This window comes from Lissotriton vulgaris, chromosome 1_1 (assembly GCF_964263255.1).
Source record: "Lissotriton vulgaris chromosome 1_1, aLisVul1.2, whole genome shotgun sequence".
Classification (NCBI taxonomy): Eukaryota; Metazoa; Chordata; class Amphibia; order Caudata; family Salamandridae; genus Lissotriton; species Lissotriton vulgaris.
The window spans coordinates 1,050,520,742-1,050,542,680 of NC_141685.1; the positions used below are offsets into that span (position 1 = coordinate 1,050,520,742).

Below are 21,939 nucleotides of genomic sequence, written 5' to 3' on the forward strand. Positions count from 1 at the left end.
TGTATGGCATAGAAATAATTGAGTTAAAATATTGGGACTTTTGCCACAAGACTGAGGGAAAACTCCTTAGATCCCTATCGACTCTCAATAATGCCTGTTCACTTGCCGCCTGTAGGCTGGATTTTGGACTCAGGAGTGCCTGGGTGCAGGGTCTATGCGCCTTAATAAGGTGGGTAGCCAGTTTGGCTAGAGCGAGAGAAGGAACCCTGCGAGCCTTGCTCAAAAAAGAACTTTTGGGCAATTTCAAGGAGTTCTCCAAACTCGTTGCCAATTTCAGAAGGGCGGTGAAAATCTTGGGGCTGGAGGAAAGCACACTGTTCTCCTATACTCCCACGCAGTTAAAACAGGTCCTTAAGGAGGCTTCGTGGGAGTACTGTTTCTTAACCGATAAAAAAACAGTTGGTGACAAAAGGAACGTGGAGTCGCTAATCTCCTCCTATAGGTTGAAACAGCCCCAACCGTACGCCCTGTGGAATTTACCACATGGCATACGCAGGTTCTGGTTTTTATTACGGTATGACTTAATCCCTCTTAATGTGCTGTTGTCCAAATGGCATGGCACATCGCCGCTGTGCAATTTATGTAAATTGAAAAACCAGGACTGTATGCATGTACTTTTGATTTGTCCTATGTTACGTAGCTTGCGCAACCGATGGCTTAAAGTAATCTGTCTACGCCTCAGCATTGTCACTTTTCAAGAATTTCTTCATGCACTTTATTGCCCACCAAATGAAATGTTTTGTGCCTATGTTTTTAACTTTTTTAAAGGATTTTTAGCTATTTATTAATCTTCTGGAAGGTGGTCCTGGCCTGGGCTTGTGGGACTGATGGTTTTCAGTGCACCTATCACGATACGTATAGTATGTTTTCATAACTCTTGTATTTTATGGTGTCGTGTTGTATGTACATGTTTATGTGGCCCTCTTTTGAGAGCCAAAACATAATAAATAAATCTGAAATCTGAAAGCAGAGGGGACCAAGTTCGTACTACTAGCCAGTAGTCAGAGGGTACCAGGAGGGCACTGGATGGCCGTCACCTCGACTAGGTGAGTGGGCGACGCTAGGCTCTGCAGTCTCACGGACCAGGAGGCGTTGTCGGCGACCAGGATGGAGGTACGAGCTGTCCCACGAAGGTTGATGCTGTCGGCGTCGCTGGGCCCAGGATTGGGGCAACAAGCCTTGGCAGATTTCAGGGCCACGTGGTGGGCCTAAAATGGCGTCTTGAGTGGACCAGGAGGGTCCGGGGTGCTCCTCTCGTAAAAGGGAGCAAAGGCCGGTCTGGAGCAACCAGACCAGCAGCGGTGGTTGTCGGATGTCGTCAAGAGAGTCACAAGCCAGCGGCTAGTGATCGGACAACGTGCTGAGCAGCAAAGCAGAAGGGCCCCACGCAGATCGTGGAGATGCTGGGAGACTGCACTTCGATGCTGGAGCGGCTCAGGGTCGGGGCTTCTCGGACCCCAAAGCACTCACCAGAGGATTCCTTCGGTGATCGTGCTGGTTTAAGAAAGCGTGCAGGTTTTGATGATGGCCGGTCCCTCGAGGTCTCGTCGCACCCACAGATCTCAGCTGAGCTGACGATGTGGGTAGAGGTCAGAGGTGCCAGGGAAGCCGGTTCTCGTTGAGCTGGGTCGTCGGATTCCTGAGGAAGGACTTGCAGCAAACCGCAGAGTTCTTGGATGGTGCCTGCGGGTGCAGGGTGACTACTCCTTAGCCACAAGGGAGAAATCTTGAGAAGAGTCTCGAATGTCCTTTCGTAGAAAGTAGTTCTTGATTCAAAGATGATCTAATTTGGAAGGGTCCCCGCTCCGGCCTTTATCCTAAAGAAAGGGGTGGGTACGTGACTAGGTCCTGCCCTAGGGGTGGGACCAGGAAGGGGGGTAGTTACACCCCTCTCCCCTGCCGGACTTTCCCCAGGTCAGGGGCTGCGCGCCCCTGGAACTGGTTCTAGCGGGCAGATGCGTAGTGAGCACCGGGGTGCCACTCCGCAGTCACCTTCCTGCAAAGGCCTACCTACCCAGAATACACAAAGCCCTGTCTGGGATGGTGCGAACACCGCCCCTGACAGGAAACCCTTTGTCCAAGCTCTCCTCGCTGGAAGGACTCCCAGCAGCAGGAGGTCAGACTCGTGTCTGTGGTGGCAGCATCCATTTTGTGGAGCTGAGGCTTCAGTTAACTTTAACCGGGGTTCACAGTTACGTACATGTCGTGTCCCTCTAGAAGGGCGGAATGCTAACCTCGTCACCAGAATTGGTGAGGGGGCAGCATCCCGATTCGTATGACACCTTACTCGACATGTCTTGATAACGCTATACCGAAGTTACCGATATGATACGCGTTATCATGGAACAGCCATTGGGTCTTGGTTCCGCAAGCTGCAACCGGGCTCGGCTCCTGCCAGAGCCCAATTCACACGATTCCACGCACTCTGCCTTCAGGATTGTCAAGGCCTGCCATGGGAGTGACTGATAGGAACTCGGGTGTCCATTTTAAGGTTAGATATAGGGATACTATACCTACAGCAACGGGCGAGTACGCCACATTGCCCCAGCTGTCGTGCAGCCAGTTGTGTCAGATTTAGATGGCCATCCAGGGGTGGCATAATACATGCTTCAGCCCCTGGTAGGCCCTGGGTACATCGATGCCCTGAGTTACAGGGTCTGACAGGGTGGCCCAGTTCCAATTGGAAATGTACCTAAGGTACATGGAATCCATTTTAGAGAGAGAGCAGTAGGCCTGGGGTCCTGATTGGCAGGGCCCCAGGTCAACTAAGTCGGAAAACCAGCAAAACACCAGGCAAAAAGTCGGGGGTAACCATAGTCAGGTATCTACCTTCCTACACAACCCCCCCCACCCCCCAAACGAAAGAAGATAAGGCTATCCTTGACCAGGTAAGCCTATATTGCCTGAGTGGCCATATGAGGTGGTACATGCACTGGCATGGTTACCCCCTGTATCATGGTCCACTAAGCAACCCCTCACCCTAAGGGTATCTGAGGGTCTCCACCATAGGGAATCACTACCTGTGGCGTGCTTTGGCAAAGTAAAAGGCTGGTGTGGGAATGGAGTACTGAAGTGAGACTCCACTACTGTTGGGCTCAACTTCCTCCAATCACGATCCACCATATGTGCCTTTCTTTCCAGTACTGAGTTGCTATGAGCTCTCAGGGTCAACCTCTGGCTACCTAAAGCTGGAGGCTGAGTCCCTCTGTTTGGCTTACTGGAGGGACAGGTCAGGTTTGGGGTTTTTAGGCCCCAGGTTTGGCTGTGCCCAACAGTGTCCAGCTGTGGGAGTTCCCTAACTAAGTTTAAGGGGGATCCCTCAGGAGTTTGTTTTATTTTCACTTGGCTAGGGCTACTAGCTTCAGTGATCCTAATCTGCTGATTGGGGATTTTTGGACAGGGGGCCCTTTGGGGTCCACCACTGGCCTCCCTGACCTCTACAGCCCTGGGCTGACTTAGGCAGGGTAGAGAGGGGCAGGTTACCTGCTCCAGACTGGGTCCCACCTGGGAAGGTTCCACTGTCATCAGGGGCTCTGCCAGGCTAGGCCTGACTACCTCTGGGGCAGTTCCTTCACCAGGGGTAGAGTCAGTTCCCTGAGGAGGCTGGCTCTCACCTAGTGTCTGGGTGGGGGAAGACTTTTCTTCCTCCTCAATGCTCTCTGTTTGAGTGGAGTGATCCATTGTTTCAGGCTTCACAACACTATTATCGGTCTGAGTTTGAGCTGTGGCCATCACAACTCCACCAACCTTTTCAGGAAGGGACTCAGTTTGGGTTTGGGCTGTGACCATCACAGCCTTGCCAACCTGTTCAGGAAAGGCATCTTTCTGGGATAGGGCTGTGACTGGCACAGCCCTCCTGACCTGTTCAGGGAGGACTTCTGGGACTGGGGCTGTGACTATCACGGCCCCAATGACCTTACCATGGAGGTTTACCATTTTAAAATGGGTTTCTTGCTCTACCCCGGCCCAGGCTGAGGTCTCTAAATCATTCCCCAGTAGGCAATCTACAGGCAAGTTTGGTGACACTGCCACTCTTTTGTGACCAGTGACACCTCCCCAGCTGCGATTTACCACTGCTATGGGATGATCTCTCTGCACTCCATCAATGTTCACTACCTGGTATGTGGCACCAGGCATAAGTTGCCTTGAGGGGACTAGGCTCTCAGCCACCATGGTGATGCTAGCCCCTGTGTCTCTGTAGGCCTCAACTTTTGAACCATTGATGAGGGGCTCCTGTCTGTACCTGCCCAAAGTGTTGGGACAGGCTGTGAAGTTGGCAAACCCCATGCCAGTCTCACAGAAAAGAGTATCTAAGTCAGGGGACCTGGTTAGGCCAGAGTCCCCAGGTACTCCCAAAGAAAAGGCACCCAGATTCTTGGGGGCACTCCCACCACCTGGGGGATTACTACTAGTAGTAGTAACAGGAGGCTGGGAAGCTTTATTTGGGGGTATGTTCTCCTTATTGTTGTTGGCCTTGGGACAACTGCTGTCAGTTTTGTAATGGCCCACCTGTTTGCAGGTGTGACAATAAGGTTTCTTTTGGGTTTTGGGAGAAGTTGGGGACCCACCCTTTTCAGAGGAATTTTGGGGCCCTGTGGTTTGATCAGAAGATTTATTCCCACCCCTCTCTTGAGGCTTGGTCGATTCCTTCTTTTGGTCACCACCCTGGTTCTTCGGCCTGACCCTGGTTCTGACCCATTTGTCCGCCCTCTTACCCAATTCTGGTGGAGAGGTCAGATCAGAGTCTACCAGGTGCTGGTGTAATAACTGGTTCTGACAGTTACTTAAGATTTGCTCTTTCATAATTAGATTGTACAATCCTTTAAAATCAGTAATCTTACTTCCCAGTAGCCAGCCTTCAAAAGCCTTAGTGGCACAATCAACGAAATCAGACCAGTCCTGAGACTGAGTTTTCTGGGTATCCCTGAACAGCAACCTGTACTGCTCAGTGGTTAGGCCGAACCCATCAATCAGTGTGTTCTTCAGGACCTGGTAATTGTTAGCATCCTCGACTCTAGTAGTGAGGAGCTTATCTCTACCTTTACCTTCAAAGGAGAGCCACAAGATAGCTGCCCACTGACTCTGGGGGACGCACTGTACAGTGCAGGCCCGCTCCAAAGCAGTAATCCATTTGTGGATGTCGTCCCCTTGCTTAAAGGGGGGCACTATCTTATTCAGGTGCTTAGTGTCTAAACTCCTGGGTTCCCGTGGGGGAATGCTGCCACCAGTGGGAATTGTCCCACTCAATTCTTGCTCTCTAGCAAAGGCGAGTCTCTCTTTGGCTAGGGCAAGTTCTTCCCTTTCGATCCGCAGATTGACTTCCCGCTCCTTCGCTAGGTACACTCTCCTCTGAGGGGATGTCATCCCTCTTCGAGCAGAGCCTCGAGAGCCATTGGTTCGAACGGATCTATTGGAGCCTCTCGACAGAGACCTAACTCGTCCATTCCCAATGTTAAGCTGGCCTGAGAGAGGCCCCAGGAGTCTCCTGGTACCATTCTCGTGCCGGCTTAAGTTGTCCTGGGTTAGCTGGCTAACTATGACTGGACCTTTGTCTGCCTCGTCCCCAGATGTCTCTGGCTCCTCGTCCTCCTCTTCGCCTTCTGCGGAGAGATGGATAAGGTCAGGGTCACCTCGGGTTCCCTCGAGGGGGGGCATATCCACTTCTGGATGAGAAGGGTCGGTGTTACCCGCCCTCCTTGCATCATAAGTCTCCAAGAGACCAATCAGAAACGGAATGGTAGGGTTTGCACCCTGTTTTAGCTTCCGAGATGTACAGATCTGTCGCATCTCTTGGAAGCTAAGTGCAGCATATCTGGAGGTGACCTGTGGAAGGTCGACTGACACAAGGGGAGACTCAGAGTTTCCTCCTTTGTCTGACATGCTGCTTCTAGTGTGGTGTAAGTGATGCCCCTACCTACACTATGTGTTTACCTACTGATCCCTTGCTAAGAGTTGTAGCCAAGGTGTGCTAAGCCTTGAGGAGCTACAACAGCTTGTTCAGTAGAACTCAGAGTATTCTAAGCTAAGTTATATGTACCTGAAGTACTTATGTGATCTTTCACAAGATATTCTTAGGATACGCGTGGTAGAACAACAGCAAGCTCAAATCCCAACAGCTGCTCACCAATGTGAGAAGTTGGCCCGATATGCAGTGTTCACTATTCTAGAGACCACTATGCATCGGTCCAAACGACCCTTATGGTGATTGGTTGTAAGTCAACCTTAGACCAGCTATCCTAGTAGCGTGGATACGAGCAGTCTTCGGGCTAAACTCTAGAGGGCGTGTTAAGCCAGCTGTTATACCATCACATACCCCTTGAACACCAAGTGAAAGGACACCACACAAGTGTTATGAAAATAAACAGTATATTTATTAGAATCACAACAGCCCTGTACTCTTTATGAGGACAGGGTACTAAGCACAGAACAAAACTCTTAGGAAAATACTTCAAGTGCACAATCAATACAAGTGCCCGAGGGGACGGAAAGTTTAGTGGTCTCGGGCGGACCCGATAAGGCAAGTCGGAAGCGAGGGACTCAGGACCCTTAAGTAAGGAGGCTATGCGGGCACCGAAATGCCGGAGTTACCTAGCCACAAGGGCTGCGGCTGCACAAGTCTTACAGGCGTCGGGGGTCTTTGCTGACGAGCCAGGAGCCGGAAGGAAGGAGTTGCTGGCCGGCGACCAGTGAAGAATAGTTCGTAGAGATCCAAGCCTGGATCAGAGATCGATGATACCTGAAAGCAGAGGGGACCAAGTTCGTACTACTAGCCAGTAGTCAGAGGGTACCAGGAGGGCACCGGATGGCCGTCACCTCGACTAGGTGAGTGGGCGACGCTAGGCTCTGCAGTCTCACGGACCAGGAGGCGTTGTCGGCGACCAGGATGGAGGTGCGAGCTGTCCCACGAAGGTTGATGCTGTCGGCGTCGCTGGGCCCAGGATTAGGGCAACAAGCCTTGGCAGATTTCAGGGCCACGTGGTGGGCCTAAAATGGCGTCTTGAGTGGACCAGGAGGGTCCGGGGTGCTCCTCTCGTAAAAGGGAGCAAAGGCCGGTCTGGAGCAACCAGACCAGCAGCGGTGGTTGTCGGATGTCGTCAAGAGAGTCACAAGCCAGCGGCTAGTGATCGGACAACGTGCTGAGCAGCAAAGCAGAAGGTCCCCACGCAGATCGTGGAGATGCTGGGAGACTGCACTTCGATGCTGGAGTGGCTCAGGGTCGAGGCTTCTCGGACCCCAGAGCACTCACCAGAGGATTCCTTCGGTGATCGTGCTGGTTTAAGAAAGCGTGCAGGTTTTGATGATGGCCGGTCCCTCGAGGTCTCGTCGCACCCACAGATCTCAGCTGAGCTGACGATGTGGGTAGAGGTCAGAGGTGCCAGGGACGCCGGTTCTCGTCGAGCTGGGTCGTCGGATTCCTGAGGAAGGACTTGCAGCAAACCGCAGAGTTCTTGGATGGTGCCTGCGGGTGCAGGGTCACTACTCCTTAGCCACAAGGGAGAAATCTTGATAAGAGTCTCGAATGTCCTTTCGTAGAAAGTAGTTCTTGATTCAAAGATGATCTAATTTGGAAGGGTCCCCGCTCCGGCCTTTATCCTAAAGAAAGGGGTGGGTACGTGACTAGGTCCTGCCCTAGGGGTGGGACCAGGAAGGGGGGTAGTTACACCCCTCTCCCCTGCCGGACTTTCCTCAGGTCAGGGGCTGTGCGCCCCTGGAACTGGTTCTAGCCGGCAGATGCGTAGTGAGCACCGGGGTGCCACTCCGCAGTCACCTTCCTGCAAAGCCCTACCTACCCAGAATACACAAAACCCTGTCTGGGATGGTGCGAACACCGCCCCTGACAGGAAACCCTTTGTCCAAGCTCTCCTCGCTGGAAGGACTCCCAGCAGCAGGAGGTCAGACTCGTGTCTGTGGTGGCAGCATCCATTTTGTGGAGCTGAGGCTTCAGTTAACTTTAACCGGGGTTCACAGTTACGTACATGTCGTGTCCCTCTAGAAGGGCGGAATGCTAACCTCGTCGCCAGAATTGGTGAGGGGGCAGTATCCCGATTCGTATGACACCTTACTCGACATGTCTTGATAACGCTATACCGAATTTACCGATATGATACGCGTTATCATGGAACAGCCATTGGGTCTTGGTTCCGCAAGCTGCAACCGGGCTCGGCTCGTGCCAGAGCCCAATTCACACGATTCCACGCACTCTGCCTTCAGGATTGTCAAGGCCTGCCATAGGAGTGACTGATAGGAACTCGGGTGTCCATTTTAAGGTTAGATATAGGGATACTATACCTACAGCAACGGGCGAGTACGCCACGTTGCCCCAGCTGTCGTGCAGCCAGTTGTGTCAGATTTAGATGGCCATCCAGGGGTGCATAATACATGCTTCAGCCCCTGGTAGGCCCTGGGTACACCGATGCCCTGAGTTACAGTGTCTGACAGGGTGGCCCAGTTCCAATTGGAAATGTACCTAAGGTACATGGAATCCATTTTAGAGAGAGAGCAGTAGGCCTGGGGTCCTGATTGGCAGGGCCCCAGGTCAACTAAGTCGGAAAACCAGCAAAACACCAGGCAAAAAGTCGGGGGTAACCATAGTCAGGTATCTACCTTCCTACAATCATGACCTCGCTGCGGGGCTCCCTGCAGGGGGCGGGGAGCGATCTCCTCGCCGCACCCAGGACTGGCATCCCTCTCTTCCTGTCCCTCAACTACTCGCCCAGAGAGGGCTCCCTCTACAGCTCGCCCTGCAGCCAGATGTGAAATAGACTTCTTCCAGTTTGTTTTGAGATGATCATTAATTTTTCCTAGACAGTGGCTCCAACGAAGGTCCTTTTACCTGGACTATCTTCCTTCAGTGGAACATTCCTGGGAGATTTTAAAGGTTTTCGTCCACACCTTGACGTATATCCGCAGTCTAACTGTTATGGGGGAGCAATCATAACTTTGCGAAATTAAAAGAAAACTGTCCTGAAGAAGGTGTACATTGTTTCAATCACCGAAACGCAGGGTCGACTTTGTTTTCTGTTAATTATGAATTTTTTAATGTGATGAATTGCTTTTTTCGAAAAAATAAGATGTTTATAATTTTGTGAACTGTAATAAACTGAGCATTAATTTTACATATGGGTATTTGATTTATTGCTTATTAATATGTGTTTGCTGACCAACTGACTCTCTGTGAATTTAAATGTTGAAATTTTTTTTTAAGTACTACTTGCGGTTGTGCTAATACATACACACATATGTGTTGGAAACTGTGGGACTTTCTGTATACTTGTGCAAGATTTACCCTGTCCCTATTTGTAATAGTAGGGTACCTCCCCCCCTTTTGTTTACCTCAAAACACTCCTCCACCAGCCTGTTGTCACCCTGACCCCGCCCCCATGCCTCGGCACAGAGAGAAAAAATAAAACGATAATAAACAAGCGTTTCTTATCGTTTTGTTTTTAATTTTTGGCTGCTAGCAGGTGGGGCGACACTTCTTTGTCGTAGCCGAGGAGCCTCCGCTGGATAGTATTGAGGAGTTTCTTTCATTACTTCACCCTTCGCTGCTCAGGTTTGCAAGTGGCGAGCAGATGATGCCTAATAAAGGAGCTAGCTACAGGTGACCCTCTGCTACTGTGGTAGAGTGCTATCAATGGTTGGGGTTCCCCCAAAAATCAGCTTTTCCTCTGACTCAAAAGAGGGTAAGAAGTGAAGAGCAGCAAATAAAAGAAAGCAGGCAATCGAGCAAGCCCCCTACGGTGGATGTCAGAGAGATACAGGTCCATGAAGACGGAACGCTTCCTGCCAATGTAACGGTTTCTCTGACTGGAATAGTTGCCATGGTGGGCAACGGCAAGTCTTGGTGGGCACATTTCTCTCCTCCACTTAGAAAAGTGGGGTCAGAGCACCAGATACAAGTGCTGCATATCCTAGGGTAGGAAAAGCCACAAGGAAGAGAGGGTCCAGATTTGGCAACGTGCTTGGCACAGGTTGTCCAAGAGCGGTGGGCTGTCAGTAGTGGTTAGCAATAGTGTATCTAGTCAGGGGACAGGTGAGGATGGATTGGCGACAGTAACATAGATTAGTCGCTCTGCTAAGGTCTGCTTCACCCTCTCAGTCTGGGTCCCAACCAATGCCCACAACTCCACTCCAAAGTAATCAAAGGGGCCAGGGAGCAGTCACTGCACAGGCTCGGCCAGGCTCGGACAGTTGAGGCAGCTGGTTCCTATACTAACCAGCCCGCTTTGGCACATTTTAGTCTACCTCCCATGCAGTATGCGCTATCTGAAGAGGTTAAGGCGAAAAACGGGAAGGGACCTTTTGTTGAGCTGTTTGATGTGACAGTAGAGACTCTTATGGAGGGCAGTGAGCAGTCCAATCCATTTTCCTAAAAGCTGCAGAAGCCTAAGGTGGAGGAGACAATCACTAATTGTTTGAAGGGCTTTACGGTTTTGAAATCAGTACTGGTGGATAAATTCCCAGACCTTAGCCCTCAGCATTCATGTTATCAAAATTGTGTGGTTTGTGCTCAGGAAGAGTATGGGAGCAGTTGTTCGAAAGAATATGATAGGGCCTTTTTCAGGAAAAAAACTACCAATTTGCGAAAGGAGTGAACTTTATACCTTTAACGACAGGATGTGCACCCGGTCCGCAGGACATGCACCTTTAAGCATAACTACTCCTTCTGCAGCGTCCAGCTCACCATGAGTTCAACTGTTTTTAAAAACACAAGGGAGCAGAGAAGTGAAGTTCTTGAGGGAAAAAAGCTCCCTTTCCAGGTTGATTTGCAGGCGTGTCATCCTTGGCCGTGTTTTTAAACTCAGAGGAAGCTCAGCAATTGTACTTGGGTTTGTGAAGTAATTTCAGGATCCCCCACAGGGGGCGACAGGGCGGTGTGGGTTTACTTCCAGCAGTTCTTGTATGCAAGCAGGGGAGTAGCTGAGGGGAAGGATCAGAAGTATTTGGCATTGGGTAGGATGGCTGACCCCCTTGAAACTGAGCTCTTGTCTGGTTTTGTCTGCTCCCTCCAGGGGTTGTACCCAAGAATGACCCGGGTGAATTTAGGCGCATCAACAATCTTAACATTCAACGGTCAATCTATCACCGAGGCCGCAGACCTGACATTCTGTTCTGTATGGTACGCATCCCTTGCCCGGGCCATAACTACGTAGGGATCCCTGGTAGTTGGGGCTCTCATGGCAAAGGCAGATGTTGAATATGCATTTAGTTTACTCTCAGTGCATCCTCAGGATTTCCATCTCCTGGGCTTCTCCAGTTTGGAGTGGTGTACTATTCTGACAAATGCATACCTGGGGATTGTTTTGTCTCCTGTGCCTATTTTGTGCACTTTTTTTCTGGAGTGGAAGTTAAAAAAAAATGCTCTGGGTCAGCTAAGGTATTTCACTATCTAGATGGCTTCTTATTCTTGGGACCGCCAGATTCCCAGCCGTGAAATCTTTCCCATAACAGCTTCCCTGAGGAGCTTTCAACCTAGGCATGACTGGTCTACTGAAAGAGAAGACACTGAGTCTGATAACAAGATTGGTCTTCCAAAGTATCAAAATTGATATGCTATAGGGTCTGTATAGGTTGCCCATTGATAAAGTAAAAGCCCTCCAGGACTCCAATAAGGGATTTTTAAAGGAAAGCAAGCTAAATTTTCATTAGCTACAGATCTTGGCATTTCAGAATAATTTGCTCTGCGTATTATCCTCATAGGTCGCCCCTTCTTCAGGTTATTTATGCAGACAGTACGATTGTATGACCACCAACATCAAATGTATTGTACGTACGTGCCCTTGTCCAATTGTAATCGCACTCTACCATAATCGTGATTGTTGGAGCACCTTATATTGTCTGATAATCTTACACAAAACTTTTTTTCTTTAAATACATTGTACAAACTATAAGGGGGACTCAAGGTGAAACGCCACAAGATAAGGTTATCTGCTGATATCAAGAAAAACCTACTCATTTGATCTAATTGTATTGAGGGTTTTAATGAGAGTGTTATCTGGCCATCCGCACCGTGTCTAATCTAGATTGTGGCTTGTACATCGATGTAGCAGGAAGTTTGGGCTTTGGAGCAATATTAGCCAGTAAATGGAGTACCTAAACATGGTCCAGTAAGTGGTTTAAGTATGGCCTGGTGAAGAATGAGGCATTTTTGGGGTTGTTTTCCATATTGATGACCTTGTGCACCTGGATTGATTGCTTCCTCAATTACACTGTGGACTTCTGATCATATAATATGGTTGTAGTGTAGTTGATAATTCAGCAGTGCACTAATTGAAGAATGGTGTTGAGATTGCTAAAGGAAAGTTTGCTGGTATACTTAAGGAGTAGCATGTTGTTTAAAGCTAAACATGTTCCTGGTTTATTTAACAATGGTACTAATGCTCTGCCTCCTTTCAAGATACTGGATTTTAGGTGCATCCCTCCAGAGGAAGAAGAGGAGACTAGCTCCTCTCTCAAGCATCTATGGGATTGTGGTGCAGTGTCCTGCCTGATCTCCTTGCTGCCAGCCCAGCCTCAAAAACCAGAACAGCCTATGAGATGACATTCCATCAATATTTGGGTTTCATTGAGGGGCTTTCGGACTGACATCGCTTGGGACTTTCCTGACAAAACTAAAAGGGAGGTATATCAGCCGGAAATGGCAGGCGACATATTGCAGCCCTGGGTTTCATTGCAAAAGGAGTAGGTGCACAGAGCTTGGTTGCCTCCTTTTTTTTTTTTACATCAGACAGGCCTTGAAGAGTTGGGAAATGGCAGGGGTGAAGAGGAGGGATACTAGAAGCCCCATTGACATAGGCAAATTGCAAAAGCTGGTATCAGCACTGGTTGGGGTCTGCAAATCAGCTTTTGAGTCCATCCTTTTTAAGGCGGAATCCTGGCTCGCCTTTTATGGGGCTTTTTTTAGAGTTGAGAAAATAATGGGTGGGTCAAAGAAGGACACAAAGGGTTGCTTGCATGCAGCAAATGTTAGTTGGGTTGGGGATTCATTGGTGATATCACTCAGTCACTTCATCACAGGCTGACCAGCTCATTGCCCTTCCGCATGGGCGAACAGCCATATTAAGACAAGGTACCCAGATATAACCTGACATGGTTGCTAGTCATATTTTTCAAGAGTAAACAGCTATAGAGCTAGGTAGTATAACAATTATATTTTGACAAAATACTTAGCAACACAGAGACATCAACACTGCCGTATTTTCACAGAGTGCCCATAAATACCCTGAGAGAGGTCAGCATCATGAAAGAGGCAGAGCCCGGCCATATCCTGATGAAGACCCAGTCATATCCTAGAAAGGGCCCAAACATACCCTCACTGGGTGAAAGTTCATATTGAGACAGGATGCCAGACTATGCCTTAACAGGACACCCAGCCGAGACAGGCCGCCCGCCATATCCTTATAGTGTGGTCAACCTAAATGTTGACACACTGCACTATAATATTCTGGTGAACTGGGAGCCATGTTCGGCGATAGGCCCAGGAATCTGTGAAGAAAGTGCCGAGCCATGACATGAGCCAGCCCTATTCGGGGAGAATACCCAGACAGATCATTGCTGGGGCACAACAGTATAGTTTGAAAGGAGTTGAGCTATATCTTGCTGTGGTGCCCAGATACATCACCACATGTGCCCATGGATATCTGGACAGAGTGGCCAGAAATGTTTGTAAGCAGGTAGTTATATCCTGACATGGGTGAAGCCTTACCTTGATAGAGGTTCAGCCTTATGCGAACAGTTTACACATGCGCATCTTGGCAAGAATCAGGACAATGCAGGCATATTGCAATGGTGTTCCCAACCATAAACCGGCTGAATGGTCAGCCATTACCTGATAGAGGCCCTGCCATATCCTGACAGTGCATCTTGCCTCATCCTGAGATGACCCCGGTTAAATCCAGGCAGTGTGAGCATCCGTTTTCTGACAGAGGGACAGTGGTTTCCTGACAGGAGCAATGCAATATTTCCTGTCTGAGTCTCCAGTCACACCTTAACAGGGCAATCAGCCATATGTTGAGACTGATCAAGCATTATCTGGACAAAACCACGAACATGCAGCCATACCCGAACAGAGTGCCCTGCCACATCCGGACAAAGTATCAGATCATATCCAGCAAAGTGCCATACTGTGTCCTGACATATTAGCCAACCGTATCCTGCGACAGTCCAGTTAGACAGTGACCACATTCATCCTGGGAGGGGCTTAGCAATAAAGATGCCTGGATATCCAGGCATATCCAGACATGACTCACACCTAGACAAGGTATCCAGTATCCAGATAGGATGTCAACCCAACAGGATGACTAGCTTGATGGAGACAGGGCCAGATGAAACTTATAAGGAGTCCATCAATCTACACAGTTTCCAGTGTTATCGTTACAGGGTTACCCAGCCATATACTGACAGGACCAGTTCTATCCTGAAAGGAGTCTGCCAATATAAAGACTTATTATTTTGGATAGGGTCCAGTCACATCTTCACAGCTGCCCTGTAACATCAGGACAGATTTCCCATCCATGCCATGATAGTGGGGTCAAACAAACGTAAGGTGATAGACGTAATGTATGCAAACAGTCTGAACCACTGGTGATCGCTCCGGGCAGCATTCCAACCTATCCTTTTTCGACCACTGTACCACTCTAAACATAGGCCTTCCTTATGCAAATCAGTGCTGTCCCCACTCCGTATGGAAACAGTCTGTCCCCAACTGCCAAACAAGCACACCCTCCAAAGGATACAAAAGGAAAATAAGGCCAATCTCGGCCATACTAGGCCTATCGGTGAGGTGTAGCTCAAGTCCTGTGACACAGAGAAGCAAGGAACTCTCTTTAGGGTATACCCTTATTAGAAGGGTCTAACATATCCTACCAGGGACGCAAGAAGTTTAATCTGACATCATGCAGTATCAAAGCCTAGTGGGGGAGGGTCTGGCATACAATGACAGTAGTGATGTCTTACAAAGCTCTCCTCTATGTCATGACTGGGACCCACACATACATGACAAGGGACCCAATAGTGACGCCATAAGCAACAATGCCATCTCATGGCCAGGCTCCAGAGGTACTGTGACACGGGTCAAGAAATATTCCATCCAGAATCCCAGCCATGTAGTAACAGAGAACCAGCGATAGTATGACGAAGGTCCAGTCATATCACTATAAAAGAGTCATGTCCTGACAGGTACCCTCACATATCTTACCTGGTGCAAAAAGAACAATTGATGGACAGGATGTTGAACAATGTGAAACACTCACCCCAGTACACCTGCTCTCCATGGAAAAGTCCAGCCCGAACTGCCAGGCCAGGTCCTCACTAGGCCAGAAACAAGCATCCTGGGACCGGTTTCGGGGTTTCACCCCTCACCAGCCAGGCTGGCTTGAATCCAGTGGCATGGAGAGCACGGGACCCACGTCTGGGCACACCCATCCCCCTTGGGCTGACAAATGCAAAAACAGCAATTGATGGACAGGATGTTGGACAATGTCAAACATTCACCCCTGTACAGAGATCTGGGCCTTTACTACACTCACCATTAAGAGGCGAAAGTTTACCCATCACGGTTTTTTCAGTGTTAGTTTACTGCACCTCCCCCTCCAGTCCAGAACTGAAACCTCCACTCATGCAGCCTGCCAAGCACCTACCTCCCGCCTACTATTCTAGCACCTGCACTAACAGACAGCTTTCCCAATGAACCACATTCCCATCATGCCCCCTTCCCAGTACATGGGTGAACATGTATGTCTGCCAGACAAGTGCACCTCAGTCCTGGCTTGCACCAACTCAACTGTTTCAGGCCCTAGCTAAAAGCACAGCTCTGCCCAGTGGCCTAACGAAACGTGAGGGGGGCCCACAGCAAAGTCCATGGAGGGGGCCCCTCTCCCTGTCCCACCACCTAACACTTTTGCTGGGGGAGCCCCCTGGAGCTCCCCTCGTGTATCCACTAACGACCCACACAGGGCTCTGCTAGCAGACCTTTGCCGCCTCTGTCATTCAGTACTTTTAGTACTGGAGGGGCAACCTAGCTCTGCCCCTACATCTTCCAGTACTGGACCTCACGCACACCTGAGAGTGCACCTCTCTTCAGATCTACAGCTCCCCTGATGCTCCGGTTCTTGAGGCCGAGCACGGCTCTGTTACTGCCCCTCGTGCCTGCCTGCCCTGGATCACCCATGCTGCCCCAGTCCATCGGCCCCTGGACACCTCCTCCAGCGCACCTGGAGGAGCTCGAGGAGGTGGACAGAGAGCTCCTGCGGCCTTCGCACTCTTTAGGGCAGTGTGTTGGAGCCAGTTCGGGACAGGCCGTGAAAGCGAGCAGCACCCCGTACCACGGCCATTAATTACCAGTTACTGAGGAGACAGTGGCGAGGGCGATCAACCTGCGCCAGAGGACAGCTTAGCAAGCATGCCAAGGGCCCCGGTGCAAGCAAGAAAATTCCCGCCTTGACTGCTATTTGGGTAGCAAATACAGCAATCATCAGGGTATTATGGGTCCCTCAGAGCTCTGTGCCTCGGTGCAGCTGCACCTGGTGCACCAATGGTTGCTACACCCCTGCCAGGGGGTCTGTCCACTGCTTCGCCCAATATTGGCACGGTGACAAGGCAAGAGCCAGCCCCTGGGGACTCAAAAGGGAGGCCTGGAGGAGCTGATTGGGCGATGCCCTTGCAGAGAAGTATGGCGCGTGCACACATAAACATCCATCTCACCTGCTTTGTTGTGGAAGGGTCCAGCCTGCTGGAGCGCCGCTGCGCCGGGGGTCCTTGTGGCAGTGAGGTTCAGTCCAGCCCCCGCCGTCCTTGGTTGGGAGTACCGCCGAAGGGTCCTTACGTTACGGCAGCGACGACCCTCCAAACCGACCTGCTTCCATGGGGTCCGCTGCCAGAGGGCGCGCGCCTTGATTGATTGCCTGAACCCAACTAGTCGTCGGCGAGCATAGCGCCGGGAGGTTGTTATGGCAACAGAGGACCCCCATCCAATCAGTTCTTGGTGGGTACGGCACCGGTGCAGTCGCACAACCCGTCTTTGTTGATTGTGCTGCCTGGGGGGGTCTTTGTTAAGGGAACGACCACCACACGGTCAGGGAGAGGGTGTCCTTGCGGCAACGGGGAACCCCAGCCTGCCCTCACTGAGTCCACTGACCGAACCCCCGTGGTTGGTCCACATTGATGGAGTCAACCGAGCGTGTGGTGCCAGGCCCTGAGGTGAACCGCGTTTATGGAGGTGCCCCTCCCCCACCCCGACATGGCCCTCTCCAGTGGAGCACCTGAGGGTCCATAAAGTGACACCCTGCGCGCGCTCTGGCAGAACCAGCCTCCCCGGTCCTCGCCTGAACCAAGCGGCGCCCGGGGAGGGGTGTTCCGCGCCAGAGTCCCCTCTCGCAGCTTGTTAGTGGCGCTCTATCGAGCTACCGCAGCTGCCCTATGGAGACCCCCGAGCCTCCCCTCCATGTAGGGGTGGCCCACGGGTCTTTGGCGGCTCTCGCCCCCCCCCGTGTGGTAGCCTGGGGGGTCGTTATGAACCACCACCCAATCTGCCCACACCTGTGCACCGCCGGCCCCCGCAGTCCGGGCGTCTCTTGCGGGGGTGCTGCGGATGCTCTTTTGTGCGCGTCCGTTTTGGCTCAGTCCTCGCTGCGCCACCGGCCCCTTCGAGCCCCAAACCACCTCACACGCACACACCTCCGCTGGGCCGTAACCACAGCCTGGTTCGGAATGAAGGGAAGCCAGGAGCGGGGGTGGGGAGGAGGGAGGGGGCCGGCTGGCCGGGCTCATTAAGATGCCGGCCCCGTCCCCGCGTCCCTGGAGGCAGGTGCAGCCGCGGCTGCCCTGGAGCAGGCACCTGTGGGCGCCTTACCGGGGCACCGAGGGACCGCGGGCACCCCCCGCGAATGGACGACTCCATGCCACCCTAGACAGAGTACACAGGACGGAGGGTGAGGGCTCCAAACGGCGCCGCCAGTGAGCGAGAGCATTAAACAGAATAATAATAACATATTGCACAAACTGCAGAGCTAAAAGCAATTTTATTTGATCATGTCATTTTATTATATCGAATTGCCTTGTCTGACGCTTTATCATGTAGGTTCGTTGTGTTGGTTTGTCACTATATCAGGCCACTTCAGCATGTCGATTTCTTTTAGCCTTTTTCGCGTTGCTTATCATCTAAATGCTTTATATTAGTTTGTAGCATCTGTTTGTTGCTTTATTGGGATGCCATCTACGTTTCAATTTGTTGCTTTGGTCTGTCTCATTCATTCGTGTGTAATGTGAATTTAATTCAGAGATTGTCTTGTCAATTTGTAAAAAAAAAATGTACTTTTTATTATTGTTTTGTTTGGTCGCGGTGGCTGGGCTGTCTATTTGTGAAATAAGTTTCCTGAGACATATTGTTGTGGTACTTTGTTGTGTCGGCTTGCAGTGTCCGTTTTTCGTGGTGGTTTGTTGTATTGCAGTGTTTTTCCTCGTGGCAGTTTGGTGTAGTTGAGTCTCAAAGCCCTGTGCTGTATTAGTTGGTCTGGTTACCTAAAATTGTAAAGGGGCACTTTGTGGCATTGCTGTATTCATACCACATTCTTTTTTATGACATTTTGTTGTAGCAATGTGTTCTGGCACACTGTCACTTTAGTTTGTGATGTTAGTTTGATGACAAACTTTGTCAAGTCGGTTTGTCACATCTGTTTGTCACCTCGTTTGGATATGTTGCTTCTATTGCTTTGCTACAGCAGTTGTCATGCTGGTTTGTATGAATGATTACTTGTTTTCGTTAGTCATGGTGGCTTTTTATGGTGGTTTCTAGTGGAAGTTTATCAGGCTGGTATTTTCTGGATTGTGTCTTATGTTGGTTTATAATGGGAGTTTATAAAGCTGGTATGTTTTAGTTTGTCATTGCAATTTTTTGTGTTGGTTCGCAGTATTTTATTGCATTAGTTTGTCATGGTGGTTTATCACAAAGGCTTGTTTTAGTTTGTATTATTAGCTTAACAGGTTATGTTTTGTCATTGTGATGTTTTGCCTTGGTTTGCAGCTATTGTGTTGTCTGTCATGGTGGTTTTCATCGTAAAGGTGTAAGCTGTTTTGCAGTAGCAGCTTATCACATTGGCTTGTTGTTTTGGTTCATCGTCGTGATTTTCAGGGTGTTCTGTTGTCTAGGTGCTGATTTTCGTCCTCGGGTGGTTAATGCATCTACTGCCGGGATCTCTCTCTGTGGACGTCACAAGATTTGAATCCGCGCTGCGAGAGTCTGCTTGGTATTGGTGTGTGCACTGCTTGCTTTGTACATGTCGGGTGTTTTACCCAGGCTAAGGGCGGGAAATTGAACAGGGGGGGGGGGGGGGGGGGCGCAAAGCTTCAGCTGAAGTAGAGCAGAAAATCTCTAAATGAGGTGGAAGTAAATTGGTAAATGTCATAAGAGATTTCCTCGCGACAACCCTTCCATCAGCAAGAGAGCCGGTTTGGTTGGCATTGATGCGTTCCGGCCATATGTCACGTTATATATGCGTTTAGGCCACTCCGGCATGGCACCATGAGATAGCTCAGTGAGTTGCATGCCTGCTGCAGAGATATGCGATGACACTCCAGGCCCAGGGCTATCACCCCGGTTCTGTATCTTAGTGGGTTTCGCACATACTGCAGAGAACTGCCACCAACCTGGAAGCCTCGGTTTAAGCGAGATAGCGCGTTAACTAGCCTGCTGTGGGTACACTTAGGCTGGGGATCCAGCGCAGATAGGTCCAGGGACAATGTGCCTGCTGCAGAGGATGGGCTCTAAGTTGAAGGTCACACAATGGAACCCGGGAAATCCAGCACTGTGGCAGGGGTGACTGCTGCAGAAATCTGGGGGTGAATCTTGGTAAGTTAGATCTGCGGGCTACTGTGTCTGTTGGCGACGGTTCGCTCGAACTTGCAGGTATCAGGTTGAAATTATAAAACAGATGAACGATTACTAGACCTGCAATACACGTAGGACACAATTAAAACAATATCTCTGCACTTAGGTCCCAGACAGATTCCTCAGTATGCTAAGGCCCGCATGGGACAGGTCCTGGATGTATACTTCTGTGAATCACGGGATCCAGCCATGATAAACTTACTCAGTCTCTCCTGTCGAGACCTGCAGGTCACACTTTCCACTCTCAATAAAGAGGTTCTGCCTTCCATCCTTCAGAGGTCGAGAAAAGCAATGCAAATTCAAGAGAGGGAAAACCCCTTTACATAGAAGGCATTCGGATAACAACACTAAATCAACGACCAGTACACGCTCTTGTGGTATCTGCTTTTTGTGACACTGCCCCTGGGTGCTGCCAGGATGGATGCCAAGCAGAATGTAAGACGGGTGCCATGGATGCCAGGCTGAATGTAAGACGGGTGCCCCGGAATCGAGGCATGATTAAGCAATCAGTGGCCAAAGCAAAACTATATCTATGGAGCAAACACCACAAGCGAAATAGTGTATTTGCGTCTGGATAAAAAGGCGCTACTGCTACCCGAGGCAACTGTGTTCATTTACTTGGCCTAGGTAGGATGCAACCGTGGGTCAGCCATGTTAAGAGGTTAACCTGTTTATAGAATGCACAAAGTTCACATTATGGGTGCATTAACAGATCAACCTGTCCTATCGAAATTTAAACCAGTGACCTAGCATATACTGATAGATGTTTGAAGCTAGTTCACAACCCGTTGAGCTATGTTGCTAAGATTTGCACCCGTGGCCTGAAGGTTACGCAGTTCTCGTCAGCATGTAGATTAACCCCATGTTTTTTTTTTTATGAGATCAGAACACGTGATCAAAGGTTGCATAGAAATTCTGGAACGGGCGCTGGAGCCCACCAAGTTATCTGGAAGACCAAAACATGAGGAACACTGCTGTCACGGAAAACACTATCCGCCAGATTCATCAATCTCCCGTTTTGCGAGCGAGGCCCTAATAGCGATTCATAGCGAATCGCTATTAAGGACTCGCAAAACGGGATTCATGTAGGAATCACAATATTTTTTGCGATTCCTACACATTCTTTATTTGCGATTAGCAAATTGCTAATCGCAAATAAGGAAAAACTCCCCATGCATTCCTATGGGCCAAAAGGCCCATAGGAATGAATGGTGAGTATTCCTTATTTGCGATTAGCAATTTGCTAATCGCAAATAAGATAGCGATTTGAAGGGTGCCAGGGGTGTCCAAAGGACACCCTGTAGCACCCCTCAAATGATCTGTGACACAGGTGTTGCACACACACATGTCCAAAGGACATGTGTGTGTGTAACATGCAACTCAGAAAAATGCATTTAAATGCATTTTTCTGAGTTTTCGCAATTTACCGCGAGGTCTGACCTCGCGGTAAATTGGGCCTAGAAATTGCGAATTCGCAAATTTTAATAGGATGTTGAATTGCATTTAAGGAATCTCAAATAGAGATTCCTTAAATGTCATTCCTCGCAAAATTGCGAGATCACAATTAGCAATTTTTACATTTGGGATGCTGAATCCCAAATGCAAAAATCGCTCTCGCAAAGGGCCGGATTCTCAGAATCTGGCCCTTTGCGAGCGCAAAAAAGCTTGATGAATCAGGCTGTAAAACTTTGAAATATTAAAGAGTCAGCAATTCTGAGTCTGAAATTCGGACTCGGAGAGCTCAGATGAAATAGTCCAGCCCAAGAGGGAGGGCCAGAGCCTTTAGAGCTCGACCCTGAGAGGGAGAGGGTGGGGGCACGTGTGTGTATTACCCATGCTTTGAGGACTGGATAGCAGGGGTTAACCTTGACAGAACCAGAAAAACGCTAGTTTTGTGAGGCCTTTAGGAGGACCGCTCTCCCTAGTGTGCTTAGGTACTTTCAAGCGAGTGTAACGAAGTGTGTGTAAAGAGAGAGCGAGAAGGGCAGCAAAACAGACGCTGAGAGCTTCAGGCTGCGGAGATAGGCAAATCATGACCGGGGTCACGCCCTGCAAGT

At 49.9% G+C, this 21,939-nt stretch overlaps 1 protein-coding gene across 3 annotated transcripts in view; it reads right to left on the minus strand.

Moving 5' to 3' along the window:
- The window catches only part of PLPPR2 (phospholipid phosphatase related 2), a 152,958-nt gene extending 135,326 nt beyond the window's left edge, over positions 1 to 17,632 (minus strand). Inside the window, exon 1 of one of the 3 annotated variants that reach the window (XM_086936448.1) lies at positions 16,702 to 16,837. The gene's annotated coding sequence lies outside the window, so the exon portion shown is untranslated. Of the gene's footprint in view, positions 1 to 16,701 lie in introns of all 3 variants that reach the window. The other 2 variants (XM_086936447.1, XM_086936449.1) reach the window with 2 other exon arrangements.
- Between the last annotated feature and the right edge of the window lie 4,307 nt (positions 17,633 to 21,939).